At 38.6% G+C, this 14,438-nt stretch overlaps 1 protein-coding gene across 1 annotated transcript in view; it reads left to right on the top strand.

The window, feature by feature from the left end:
• LOC149243024 (chaperone protein ClpB3, mitochondrial-like) overlaps positions 1–14,438 on the top strand; it is a 106,107-nt gene that overhangs the window by 1,069 nt on the left and 90,600 nt on the right. The gene's annotated exons all lie outside the window — the stretch shown is intronic.

Genomic DNA, 14,438 nt, shown 5'->3' with positions numbered 1-14,438 from the left:
TAATAGTGACTTAAATAGATGACGGTGACAAAAAGACTCTCACAATGACTACAATATAGAAGTATGATAATATACAACCACAATATGATGGATAACAATAAGATACAATGGATGTCATCAAAGCTCTGAAAAAGAAACCAAGAATCTGAAGTACTTGGAGCAAATCCTTGAAGTTTACTTGAACCAAGATCTTGTTGAAGTTCATATGTACATTATAAATATGAAGAGCAGTTATACACATGGAAGAAGGATTGACTCCATTAACGAAGTCGACATGAAGTTTGGACCGGAAGAAAGTTTGACCAAGATTTGTAAACTACGGTAGTACTAAATCCGAAGATCAATGAAGATCATTCTTGCGCTAAGAAGCTATCTCTTTTGAATGAAGTTAATCAAGACCAAAGAAGAAGGTCACAAAGATATTACAATTTTTATGTGTGTTTTATGTTATGGGTCAAGATTTTCTAGGATTTTGTAGCGATTCCTTTGCATCTTGGGAATCTAGGGTTGATAGCCCTGGAAAACTTGTGAAGTCTTGAAGACTCTTGGTATTTAGGTTTTCTGAACCCTAGTTTGGATTGAATTAACCCGAGGAGTGAAAACCCTAACCCTATGTAATTGTTCCCTCTAACGAAACCCTAGCTCTTGGGAAATGGTGTCTAGGGTTTGCAGGGCTAAACATTCCTTCATATTAAAACCCTAATTTTAAAAGATAAAACTCTAGGGTATGTGTTAGATCTTCGCTTAAAAGGAAAAACCCTAGGATTGTGTGTCTTCGCTAACAAGTAAAAACCCTAATAAGGGTTAGATCAAGGAATTTCTAGGGTTTGTAATTAGAACCCTAGAAGTACAGTTTTGAGAAATCACAGAAACCCTAGATTGATAGAATTGTCATCATGCTCTTGTCTTTTTATATTTTGTTTGGTTGTACTTGGTGAGAATTGTAGGCACACAATGAAGGCTATCAAAATTGTGAAAGTAAGATGAGAAGGATGGAAGAACAAAGTAAAGCAAGACTCGTGCTTGATGATGTCTTTTTGATAATTGAATTGAATGAATTTTAATGACTTCCACGAGACCCAACGGTCTAAGGGACCTATACTCCAAACCAAACAAAACATCATAGTCTCAAGTTTCCCTCTAAAACAACCCTTTTGCCATGAATCTTGATCAAGAAATTCGCAGTTTTGTGAAGCCTTGCTTCCTCAAACAACGTGCTCAAACTGTCCACCTTTAGATTATTTTCAAATTGATTACAAATGTCCTCATAAGCTGGACATTCCATGATGAAGTGCCATTTAGTTTCAACTGCTCCTTTCCTGCAAAAGATGCAAGTTCTTTCTTCCCACTCTTCCTTGGGAGTTATCCATCTACTTGTTTCGCACCTAAGATGGTGAGATTCGGTCCTCATCTGCGCATGATGAGCATGACGGAAAGAGGGAGTTGCAGTGACCCTGATAATGTTAAAGCTTCCAACTGATAAGCACATTCTAGGAACACATTGATAATTTAAAGATAAAGCAGAACCTTGTTGCAATGTAGAACATGCAAAGGAATGATTGACTTAAATAGCAAAATTTGACACCTTGATTTAAGACCATTATAATTTGGCAAGTCCGATATTGATAATTTGTTTGAGATATGATTTGGCTCCCTGGAAAAGCATATTGTAGCAGTATATGCAAAGGCTGGAAAGATAGCAGTTGAGATATTTTGTTGGATGATATTGATGTACCTACGACTACATAATTAGATCATGGAACACATGGATTGCATGGATAAAATTATTGATGGCTTGGATAAGCATGAGAGCGGGATTGAAATTGGAAATTTGATATGACCGATGAGATAGAACTCTGTTATAAAGAAGACCTGTGCTAGCAGTTGTGAGGAAGCTCAACTCCTTGAAGAAGATAGATGAACCAGTTGACGATAAATTTGCATGATGATTGACAAAATCTAGAAAGATCGAAATTTGATATAATGTAATGATATTAGGAATCGATAAACCCTGTCATGAAGATGAAATGTGAAAAAAGGTTGAAGCTCAGATATGATGTATTGCGAGATAGGAGCCCTTGTAGCTACCACTGAGATCTCCACGGAAGAACAAGTTGCTGATGCATTTATGAAGTATGAGACCAGCTAAGGGTTGTGATGATGCCTCCCTGATTGAGAGGGAGCAAGAAATCTCCTCCATGTTTGAGGAGTAAGGACCTCCTCCTTGATTGAGAGGGAGTGATGGTGGACACCTTATTCTCCATTTGTGTCATGCACAAGCCCAAGATTAATCGCCATACGTTTAGTTTATCATATTGGGAGGGAGAATGGAGGATAGATAAGCATCTGGGATTGGTACTCCTTGAGGATCAAGAATCCAAGATAGGAAGTACTCTTGTGGACTAACACTCTTTGAAGATCTGACAGGGTATCCAAAATAAGAGTGATCGAAGAGGATTGATATTCTTTGAGGATTGGGAATCCAAGATAAGAATAGTCTTGAAAGGACATGCCTTGTGAATATTCAGATGGGGTATGTGCCTTGAGAGGTTGTGGTGTCCATATGCATGCCTCCCAACATTGTGCTCTAGTCATGTGGAGAGTTAGAGCTTGTCAACTTAAGGCCTTCTTATCTTGTAATTTGACAATGTTGGTTATGATGTTGATGCTTAAAGATGGCTTATCAATCTGACTCTTCTTATGAGAATATTTCAATTTGAGAAGTATCTTTGTACTGATTTTGGAATTATGATTTAAGAGGGAGTGTTAGAAAATGTAATTAGGTCTGGTCTTCATAATGATCTTTGTACTTATATCATGTAAAAGAAGAAGAAGAAAAAGAAGAAAAATATTTATTATTATTATTATTTTATTAGATAAGCATGTTCTTCATGCTTCTAGGATTTGTTGAGTCAAAGAGTCAAAGTCTTATTTGAACCTATTGTAAAGAGAAAGGAAAAATAATTTTTAAATATGTAATTTGGGTCAAAAACCCTTCTAGATGCCAGGTTGGCCCTGCCCCAAAGGACATGTTTATTCGCACCCCTCTAGACAGTATAAATAGAAGATGATTTGAGCTCATTTGGACACACACAATTTGCTCAGTTAGATCTGAAATTTCATACAAGGAGGAGGGCCAAAGTTTGAAGTTTAAGGGTTTGTGGAAGTTTTGTCTTATCTTATCATTTGCTGAACATTTGGTATTTGGTCTCTTGTTGTTGATGGATTTGTTGTACAGAGGGAGGGTCTGACTTGGCATTTACAAGGTTGGTCATGGGTCTTGGATATCTCACTTTGATACGATTTTATAAGAAGATTATTATTATTATTATTATTATTATTATTTTTTTCGGGTTTTTCCCTTAGAGGGGTTTTGCCCTAGCTTGGAGCCTATATCTTGTGTTCCTCATGTTTATATTAGATAATTGTTTGATGAAAGAAACATAATAAAAATTAATAAGAAGCCAACTAAATTCACAAGCAATTACCAAAGTAAGAGAAATATAATATAAGTTGCAAGCTTTTTGATTTCTCAACAACTCTTATGTTATTTAATTCACTTTTCACCTTTTGACCTTTTTCTCCAATTAAGCACTTTTTCCTCTTTTATTTTAATAAAGTGATTAATTAAAGTCACTCTTAATCTCAAAAAATGATTAACTTGCCTCTATGCGTTCTCCGACCACTGAAAATCACTTTTCACCATCCCATCCTGTAGCTCTCTTCATTCTTGTTCCAATGAGCTATTACACTAAGGTGTGTCTCCAAATAATCTGCTCCAAATAACATCTTTAGCGTTTATAATCAAAACATGCTTGATAGCCCCATTTTACAGAAATAAACACAATGCAATGAAACCACGAATGAACTTTGTGGAATTGACCTTGATGGTGAAATACAACAAGCGAATCCCATCAGACCTCGTAAAACTCCTCAAAATCCCTTCCGGCCCTCCGATGACTTAATCTCGTCCTTGTGACAACCATCACAAGCCTTAGAAACCATGTTGAAATATGTAACTAGATTCGGTCTTCATAATATGTAATGTACTCTTGATTCTTGTATGTTGTAAAAAGAAAAGAAAATTATTATTATAATTTTTTATAGCATGAGTTTCATGCTCAAGGTTAATTTATTTTAGCTCAAGCACCCATTGTGTGCTTCTAGGGTTTGTCATATAGTCAAGATGTCAATAAAGTCATTATCGTATGTAAAAGACCCAATTGGGCATCTTGTAACAAGTCAAAAGAGTTAATTTGAGTCAAAAAGTGTCAAGTTACCCCTTTAAGACCAAGTCGGCTTGACAATGAAGAAGTTGGCCTAATTAGGGTTATTCGTCCTCCTGGAAGGGCTATATATAAGAGACCATTCGACCTCATTTGAAGATCACTCACTCATTCAGTCAAGGAAGCAAGAATAAGAAGGAAGAAGGCAATTGAAGGTCTAGAAGGAACAAGAAAGACGAAAATTTCTGATTTTTACACTCTCTCGCATGTGTGAGGAAGGCTAGGGTTTCTGTAGCTACAAGGTCGAAGTCTTCAAGTCATCAAAGAAGGGTCGAAATCAGAATAAAGGAAGTCTATTTGGTCACCTACAAGCCTTTGAAGAGGAAGAAGCCCAAGCGAAGGAAAGAGGAAGCATAAAAGAAGGGTCCTTCACTTCCAACCTTACTTGTCCACGACTGCTCCCTCCGGGGCCGGGGCACCTCATGTACCACGACTGCTCCCTCCTATACATTATATACCCAGGTATGGGCTTCCCCTTATTTAGCTACCCCTATGCCCCATTATGTGGCCCAGGGCTGCCCCTCTCATTCCCTATTCCATCTCACTTATTTGTCACTTGACACCCCCATTAGAAGGGTGTACCCTGAACATACTATCCACTCTAAGGGTTGAAACCACCTAATAAGATTCCTAGCTAACCCCCTTTGGAGCTTGGAGACATTAGCACATGCCAAAGTCCATTACGGAAGGGCATGCCATTATGAAGTGCCCACTTTATTATCCATGGTTTGTAAGCTCTTTTACTTGATTATTCTAATGACTGATTGTACTGGAAGCCTAGGGGATGCATTGGATCTTATGCAGGATTGCAGGTGGTTTCCATTTAGGTTTGGCTTCCCTAAATGGGATCTTGACCCCCAGAGGTCCACATTGGCACATGTAGGGTGTGCATAGAGAGCCATGGACCTCCACAACAACAAACAACACTCCACAGACTTTCATGGATGTTCAAAGACTACTACTCATCCACTTTTAGAAGATGGTGACATGATTGGTACACTATGCCTAGTAGACCCCCATAAGAGCCCCACACTCCTGGCAGATGCCCCAACACTTGTACGATGTCATGGAAGCTTTCATTCCACCACTTGGACCATTGCAAAGGATCTACAGGCATCTTCGATCCATATGGAGACCCATGGGGTCATTGATGTACGCTCAGGCCCACTGAGAGTACCACAGGTCTACTACTTGGAGGACAAGGGGCCACCCCCTTGTCCATATTCCGAGGAATTTATTCCTCAATATGGCACTTCAGGATGTTATTGAGCCTTTAGAGGGCCCTACGACATGCATACATCATTATTTGGCCCCTTATGAGGCTTGCTTTGACATTATGAGCTAGTATGGTGGACTTGTCACCATTAGGAGTTTTTATTTGAACATTATTTTATCTTTAGGGGCCCATAGGCTAATTCAAACTCATTAGGAGGCTATATATTGATGTTAGATACATTCATTTGTATCATCACTTGACTTGGGATCTCTCTAATCATAGAGAATTTTCACACTTTTTCCTTAGTGGATATTTTTTGGAGATGGATGAATTTTGATGTATGGATTTGGGCTATTTCTCGTCTTGGAGCTTTATTGAGCAAATGAAATGTTGGTTCGATATACTCTATAACATTGTAAGTAAATTTTGATGCTATTATTCTTGTTGCTTCATACTGCTAAAATTAGGGCTAGTTGCTGCATTATCGAAATGTGGAATTGAGCATGTTTTAGCTAATTTAATGTATGGGCCAATGTTATATGAATGAAATGTCCTAGAGATTTATTTATCTCGAGAAGCTTGCATCATTTGCTTTTAAGTATAAATGCTTGAAGGTCACTTTTCTTTTCTTTTTCTCAAATTTGGGCGAAGTTGACTTTTTGAGCCTCCTTGATCAAGAAACCAAGTTCTTACTCATCATTATCCTTGACTCCGTATCCCCAAGTGAACTAGGCATTGATCCCACAAAAAAGGGTGATCATTTCAATGCCCTTTTTACCATTTTCCCCTTCTTCACCAAGTCTAGATCCATTAGGCCACCTAGGGCATCAATTTCTCAGGAATTGACCCAAGGAAAAAATTCAATCTCCTATAGGCAATTGTGCTGGTGGGTCCCCTCCCTCTCCTCCAAATTGATGCAATTCTAACGGTGGAATCTCTGGGAATCCCAAGCCCTAGCTTTAGGATTGAATTATGCCTATGCATCCTCAAGGCTAGATCTCAATAGGATCAACTCAACCTTTTGAAGAAAGTATTCTTGTTTGGTCCTTTCCCCTCACCTTGTCCAGGATAGGAACATCATTGGTTACCTACATTCCATCCCCAAATTTGGGCTGGGTCCACTTGGCCCTGTGTGGTCCCATTTCTCAATAAAGGTTATTTGTCAAGGACCATTTGGGAATCCAAGTTTCCCAAGGATTATAGGGATTGAGAACCTTGTTTATAAGCCTATCCTTTCTCCCTCAACCCTCCAATCCTCACCCCTTACCCCTGGTGGACCAAGTCCCTTGCTTAAAGAGAAAACAAGTTCTATTCTTCACTCCATCCTTGGGAAAGGGTTTTTAGGGTCACTTCTCACCTATCCATTGAAATATACTTTACAAGTGATCCCTATACTATCGGGACTCAACCCATCGGTGAAAGTCCGTAAAGAGTAGGGGGACTTAGCTGTGGTGACAATGGGCTAAGCCTCCACTGTTCTTAACCTAGCAGTTGCCCTCTTAGGAACCCCTTTATGTCCCCTACCGTTTTGAGTGGCCTAATAGTAAGACAAGCCGTGTTTATGTACTCTTGAAGTGGGCTACTCTGAAACTCCCACGTATACTTGTTTGGTTGCCTAGTTAGGGACGTTGGCTATTTCCCAATGCTTGACAACTTAGCCTCTAATTTGGCACACACAACTCCAAGCTCCTCAAGCTTATTGATTTATTGCAAAATGGTGCTTTAGAGTGTTTGGGCCTGCTTCCTCATCGCCATAAGATCTGTCCTAGTATGCTCAATCTCCTCTTGGTGGCTATCATTTGAAAGTAATGTAGCCCTACTGGCTACCTCTGCATCTATTTCCACCTCATTAGTGGTTGGCTCCAAAGATGGATGCTTAACTCGCTCGATCATTACTCCAACTCGAGCCTTCAACTGGCTCTCCAAAGATGACTCATCATGCATACTATGCATGTCATTCTCCTCCTCTAGTCACGCTCCTCTAAAATCTAAATGCTCTTCATGTTGGATCATCACTAGTGGCTCATCCCTCAAGCCTTCTTGAGTGTCTTCTCCTTGGCCTTCTTCATACTTGCGAACAATTTGTTGCTTGCCATTTTTAGCCATCAAGCATGGATGCATAGGTGAATTGCTATCATCTCCACATGGCTTGGCTGCTCATACCCTCCAAGGGCATTCTTATGCAGATCAATGGACTCAACAGTAGAAGAACCCATCTCATCAAAATCATCAGAAGAAATCCCACTTCGTGTTCTACCTTTGTCATCTCCACCATTTTGCCCGAGCATGATTGGTTGGGCTCCCAAGACCCCTTCCTTGCAGTTGAAGCATAGATTTTTCCTTTTTAATTCATTTTTGATGTTTGTTGGAAATTTTTGCATCCCTATCTTGATAGGCTCACATCCTCATTAATTCCTCCTTGGTCAATTGCCTTTTAAATTGTCTTATATTCTACCCAACCAATATTTCTGCTAGTTCATATGCAACAGGTGAGACAATCTGTTCCTTCCTCCAAATGGCTAACATTATGGACTACAACTACTTGCAAATAGCATCACGATCTCCCATAAAAGAAGACAAAATATATTGCATGTTGGTTTTGACATTGTCAAGATGATGTTCCTTAAAATTGAAGAAGCATTGGAACATTCGAAGAACCAAATCATTGCACTCTAGATCAAGCATGATTTCATATGATTTAACTCTGGCCCCGATTTCTAAAAATCTTGAGCCTCTTTCAAAAGGTAAGGCCGATGACGTTATCCAACTCCTGAAAGCTTTTTACTATCAACTGGAAAAATTTCCTCATGATATCGTCATTGTAAGGAGGTATAGGTGAAGTCTACTATATGATCTCATGAAGATAGGAGGCAACTATAAGTCTTACCCCTTCACAAGGATGCTCTAAGAACTTCTGATGTATCAAGGCAAGCATGGATGGTTTTAGGCCCAATTTAGACTCCTCCAATTTGATTGATTCACCTTGGAAAGAAGTAAGTCTAATTTCTCCAATTAAAAAAAGGCTTTTACTGTCGCCTTCATTTTCTTCAAATCCGACCTTAAGGGCATAGAGCAAATTTTGCTAAAGAATAACATGGATTCCCCTTGAGAAGGGTCTTCTTTTTTGACTTTTTCTCTAGACTATATTGCAATCCATTGAGGTATTGTTATGCTAATTTAAGAGGCGTCTTGAAAACTCCATTATTCAGTAGCTTCGATAATTTGAACCAACAATAATACATGCATTACTCATACAACCATATCTAACTCTTGCCCAACTGTACATTGATGATTGGACAACAAACATACAAAAAAGTGAGCTCTCTACACAACTTTGTCACCAACCCTAGCAGGCAACAACGACAAGCTCAACACCTCATTGCCCAACCCTAATGACAACAAACTCTCTCAGCCATAGGAACAATACTCTCAAATGCAAATTCATTCAAACACTCATTAAGGAGTCTTTTTATGACAGAGTATACATGGCATCTAGGCTTATAGACATTGCTAGCAACGCAACTCAAAACCCTTTTCTCTTTGCGGCATACACATACTCAACCAATATGTACTCTCCTCATGACAATCAAAAGTATATAGAATCTTCCATTACTACAATAGGATATACATATCATGACACATATTAGCTCACAAGGCCATACACATGGCATCTCTCTCTCAGCCAACTCGTACTCTCATACTAGACTCACACTCACCATTACAATGCCTTGGCACCGATACAAATTCATGATAGTAACATAGACACTCCCACTATGACCATACCTTGCAGGACTTAAACTTTACAAGACTTACATAGAAGATACAACAATAAAACCCTATACAAGCCTAACTCACAAAGATGTCGCCCTTGCAACACTAATAACATTAGTCGTTCACAGCTACACAAATTCTGTCCTTGTCATTAGCAAGCTTCAACACAGCCACATAGCGCCTCTAGTCCTTGCAAAACAAAACATGTCAGGTACAAGAGTGATATACTCCAACAAACTCTGCTATAGGTGTACTTCTTCACAACACTCATATATGTTGATCTTCTTGGAAAGTACATGTTGACAGATTGCACCACTGGTAATGCACTCAACCTCTCTGCTTTGTCATTATAGATTTAGGCGAATCTCTATGGAAGCTACAGGCATCATCTCATCGCACTCTTCTTTTTTTGTGGCATCAAAATGCACATAGTCTTGTCTATTCGCACTCTGCCATCTTCTGCAAGCATGCACAATTGCAATTATGCATAGCACACTCGTAGCTACAGAGGCTATGTATTACTTTTTTCTCATTGCATTGTGTTAATATTTTGGCGCAATTCACACTTTGTTACATCTCCAATCATACCATAATCCGAAACTTAATGCACATGTAACTCATAGAGCACGTGATCAACTTCTGATCGCATGACTACAGGAAATTGATATTTCACTCCTAGATCTAGAATTGCAGCTTGATCAATTATAAACTCCATCTTTGTTGTAATTCTGAGATTGCTCATTAGGACCCTTTGTGCACTGTATATGCCTGCACTTGAAGCTTTACTCCAACACACAACAATCACCAACAAAATCAAATATATCGCTCCACAACCGCATACACACAACACTATGCTCCTAACTTCCCAGACTCCAAATTGCTACACTAAACTTAGGTCGATTCATGAACTGGTGTGTTCATGAACAACAACATACAACACTCCATTAGTAGCTTCCGTGCAATCAACAATGCACACCGGGCAACCATTACACAACAACTCCTCGATCTATACTCATGTGGTTGTGATAACCCGTCGAATCCCCTAGACATGATACAACCGCTACCTAAAATTCACGAGTTCAATTTGATGGCGTTGATTCCCCTTAATTCATGCATGAGTAAATACTGGATCCATGAGTTGCATGTTGTTTTGGCTCCTCTCCGGTTGGTCGACTAGGGATTTGACCCTGATCTTGCTCAACTTAAGACTCTGCGACAATAAGAATCTAGGCAGAAACCCAACCTAATCTTGGCAGTTACAATCCAATCCAACACTCTATGATGTATGCCGCCAATTCTCGGCCTCAGTTGGCAGCTCTCTGAGCAAGTATAGTATCATGCCCCCTTTAGATGTGGCGATTCTCGACCTTGACTAGAGATTGGCCTTGGACCTCGTTATTACTTAGTCTATCCCTCACACTGACTATAAAGTCGATCTGGCGCCACTTATTTCACAAAATAATTGCGACTATACTCAGATCAAACGTCGGACCCTTCATGAGATTCTATAATTGATTTGGCAACAACGATCACGGTCCATGTTATCACTCAGAAGGGGCATCCCTTCTATAACTCAGTCAAAATGACTGGTTATGTACTTAACACAATGACTAGATCTGCTGTAATAGGGTTTCAAAAATGTTGTAGGGTTTGATATATTTCTATTGGGCAATGGAGTCAAATGTTTGGTTTAACAAGGAGGCAAACTAAAACCTTCACAGTGGCAGGATAGCTGAAATACTTTGAGATTTCAAATAGCTGAGATGGAAAGCAGAATAGGAGGGCAAACAATATACTTATAAGAGAATCACAATGATGAATTCTACAAAGCATATATCAGAAAGCTATGGATGACTGAACATATAAACTAAGCATAATAAATATGAGTTTTGTTCATTTACTCTTATCAGTCATAGAAGAACATGCATGTGACAACATAGAAAGGAAAACAAAAACAGGAAAACACATACCTAAACTCTCTCAACACAAGAGTCACTGCTGCAAAATTAGTCTTCCTTTATTAAACCTTCAGAAAATACACAGGGCAGAATAGGTTTCTGATAGAAAACCCAACCCTTTCCATTCGTCATTCTGTCTTTATAGAAAAGACGAAATAACTACAACAAGCTTCTAGCAAAACTTAATTACAAAATCTAAAAATAATAACAACGTACATCTCAAATATATGCATATAAAACTTTCTAATCCTATTTGCATCTAAAGATAATGTTGTTGCTGGAGTCATTGCTGGAGATAAGGAACAACAAGTTAAATTTGATGAGGTGGCATCCAAGTCACTAACTGTCCATAAACTTTTTCCTCACGAAATCCTGAAAAATAGGGTCCAGTGATCCCTTCGAAACTCCAAATCTGTGACACCTGTTAGAAAACTGAGAGAGGTTTTTCTAGATGGGTCCCTTTTGGACAAAAACCTCTTTCAGTTTCGTAAAATTCATTCTCATTTGACCAGGATCTGGTTTTGAAAATAGTTGCTAAAACAGGATTGTAAAATCCTGAAAAACAACCTTTCAAATTCACCTTCAAATATTCCAAACTGTAACACCTGTTAGAAAACCGAGAGAGGTTTTTTTACATGGGTCCATTATGGACAAAAACCTCTTTCTGTTCGTAAAATTCATTTTCATTTGGTTGGAAATCTTTCCCAAAATTACTTTGCTATACAGGAAAATCATAGTTTTTTAACTGGCCATTTTTACAGAAAAATGCTGATAAGTCCATTGTCATCTAGTCAACTGTTTAGCTGGAAAATAGAACAGGTCCCTCTGTAGATTATCATCGTTGTTTTAACAAAACAGGTCCCTCTGTAGATTATCAACACTGCTCCTGGATGTCTTCTGCTGCTTTGTGATTTTTTCTGGAAAAATTGCTGACAGGCATGCTGTCGGCATTTCCCTGTAGGTTTCTTTTACTAACCGGCATGCATAACTTTGCTCAAAATAGTCTGGCATATTAGCCGAGGGTACTAGCAGCCTCCAGTAACACATCCAACTTGTCTAATCTCTGCTTCTTGTTCTCTTTAGTCTCCATGAGCTTTGCTTTGGCAACCTGTTTATTACAATTAAAATGCGCCGTCAGCATTTTATAAAAATTTAAAAAATGAAGTTCATTGTGATAACAGTCCACATGATAAACTAAATGTGACCTGTTCTGCTGGGTGGAACTTGGTTCTACTAACAAGTGGGATACCTTGGCGTCTGGAACAATAGGAAATTAATTCTTTAGAATTGATCTCCAATCTGCAAACTTATAGTATGAAATCCGATGAAAGGTCTGCAATTTAAAACCCTCACGCTGGCAGGATGCACAACTCCAATATCACTGTAATATCCTGTTTGGATATATCATTAAAATGTTTGAAAAATTTCTTTAGAAAATCGCGCTGAGTTTTATCCAAAAATACCATGAAAATTCACCAATTTATATCAGAGAAATTGCCAGCAAGTAACATATCAAACCCAGAAATTAACAAGTGCTGCAGCTCTGACAAATTAAAAATAAAATACTGCAATTATGTATACAACACGAGACAAATTCAACAAATCTCCGCCATATTATATTAGCATAAAATTTGATATTACATGTCAGTATAAATAGCTGGAAAATAGCTATGAGGTGATGGCCTTCCAAATATCTCCGGCAATACAGCTGACGGGCTCCAAACAAAAACTGGTCCCAATAAGCACACTTGTGAATTCTGAGTGAATTCACGAAGGGATTGGAAGAGATAGGTTTTCGTCCATTCTCATCAATTCTTAGATAATAAATACCCAAGGTTTTCGTACATGAAAATTCACCAATTTATATCAGAGAAATTGCCAGCAAGTAACATATCAAACCCAGAAATTAATAAGTGCTGCAACTCTGACAAATTAAAAATAAAATACTGCAATTATGTATACAACACGAGACAAATTCAACAAATCTCAGCCATATTATATTAGCATAAAATTTGATATTACATGTCAGTATAAATAGCTGGAAAATAGCTATGAGGTGATGGCCTTCCAAATATCTCCGGCAATACAGCTGACGGGCTCCAAACAAAAACTGGTCCCAATAAGCACACTTGTGAATTCTGAGTGAATTCACCAAGGGATTGGAAGAGATAGGTTTTCGTCCATTCTCATCAATTCTTAGATAATAAATACCCAAGGATTTTCATCCTTGGCACAATGAACAATAGCTGAGGACAACTCCCCAGTCTTGACAAAGACAGATGAATAACTTTGGATGATCCAAAAGGCTAGCTTCCCTGCCTTTTCTGATGGGTCCCTCTCCAATCTTCTAGAAGCACTTTTATGTTATTATTTTATTTTTTATTCTAAAAGCTCCTCTTTTAATTTATCTGAGTGACTCTATTTATTTTAAGTCACTTTTCCCCTTTTTGGCCTTTTTCTCCAATTAAGCACTTCCCCTTTTTTATTTTAATAAAGTGACTGATTAAAGTCACTTTTAATTTTGGAAAATGATTAACCTGCCTCCATGCTTTCTCCGGCCACTGAAAGTCACTTTTCATGATCCCATCCTATTGCTCTCTTCATCCCGGTTCCAATGAGCTATTACACTAAGGTGTTTTTCCAAACAATTTGCTCCAAATAACACCTTTAGCCTTTATACTTAAAACATGCTTGATAATAACTCTGTTTTATGGGAATCAACAGAATGCAATGGAACCTCTAATGAACTGTGTGGAACTGACCTTGATGGCGAAATACAGCAAGCGAGCCCCATCGGACCTCATTAAACTCCTCAAAACCCCTTCAGGCCTTTGGTAATGCAATCTTGTCCCTGTGACTTGGTTGTCACAAATCCTAGAAACCCATCCTAACCGCTTCATAAGGGAAACTGAAAATGGGGACATTACACAACTTGTGGAGGAGAAAATCAAAGATTTGTTTTTCAGCCATTGGCGAGGATTTCAACAGTAGTTCAGCAAGGAGAAGGCAACTAGTCTTTAGCAACGAGAAGCCAACTAGTCAGCAGCAAGGAAATGGGCACCATACAGCCCAGCAGAGGAGGCCATACAGTTCTGCAGATTTTAGAGCAGTCTGCCTCGATTTTTGTGCAGACTGAAATTTCAGGTTTGCTGTTCATTTGATTAATTTTCTCAGAGCCATTTTCCTTACAAGGGAGCTCTTGTAAGT

Source organism: Pinus tabuliformis, chromosome 8 (genome assembly GCF_031772625.1).
Source record: "Pinus tabuliformis cultivar Carrire ecotype Pingquan chromosome 8, CPIR1, whole genome shotgun sequence".
NCBI lineage: Eukaryota > Viridiplantae > Streptophyta > Pinopsida > Pinales > Pinaceae > Pinus > Pinus tabuliformis.
The sequence above is the reverse complement of the archived record's forward strand: the minus strand, read 5'-3'. Positions and strand labels throughout refer to the sequence as shown.